We start from the raw sequence: 858 nt of genomic DNA on the forward strand, positions 1-858 counted from the left end.
ATAACATTCCACCCCTGGCCCCCCAAAGACTCATGTCCATCCCTTTATACAAACAGCATTTAGTCCATCTGCAAGAGTTGCCAAAGTCCTGACAGTTTCAGCATTGCTGAAGAGTACAAATCCCAAGTCTGCTCCGAGATGTAAGGCAAACTGTTAGCTGTGAACCCCTGTACAAATGAAAAGTTACACACTTCCAACATTCAATGGCACAAAATAAGCAGTACCATTCCAAAAAGTATAAACAGGGGAACACAGAGCATTGGGAGCAAAGCAAGTCCAAAATCCAGCTATGTCCTGTAGTTCCATGACCAGCATCTGAAGCAATCTGTGGCACATTGTGAGCTCCCAAGGGCTTGCATGAGTCCACCCCTATGGCACTTCTGGTGGTTACAGCTTCCATGGCTTCTCTGTTAGGCCTGCTTTGTTCCCTCCTTGTAGTTTTCCTTAGATGATCCACGGTCCTGGCTTTTCTAAACTTCTGAGGTCTCCAGGGCACCTTTTGCTTTACACTCACAGACTCACACATTGCCCTCTCAGGGGCACACTTCCTGGCCTCCCAGGCCTTCTGAAATCTAGGTGGAAGCCTCTTTAACCTCAGAACTCGTGCATTCTCCATGCACTTAAAGCCAGGGCCACGTGGATGATGCCAAGGTCTGCTGCCATCTGGAGCAGAAGCCAAGCTTTCCTCTCTCTTGGCCACAGGGATCGAGTGCCTGGATTGCTGGGCACTCTGAATCCAATTCTGAGGAACAAATCTTGTATGCTGCCGCCATTCTGGAACCCAGTGCGGCCGCCACCGCCATTCTGGAACATGGTGCTCAGCAGCTTTCTTCTCAAAGCAAGGTCTTTCACCTTTGC

The sequence above is a fragment of the Chinchilla lanigera genome, unplaced genomic scaffold (genome assembly GCF_000276665.1).
Source record: "Chinchilla lanigera isolate Chin_1 unplaced genomic scaffold, ChiLan1.0 scaffold00011, whole genome shotgun sequence".
NCBI lineage: Eukaryota > Metazoa > Chordata > Mammalia > Rodentia > Chinchillidae > Chinchilla > Chinchilla lanigera.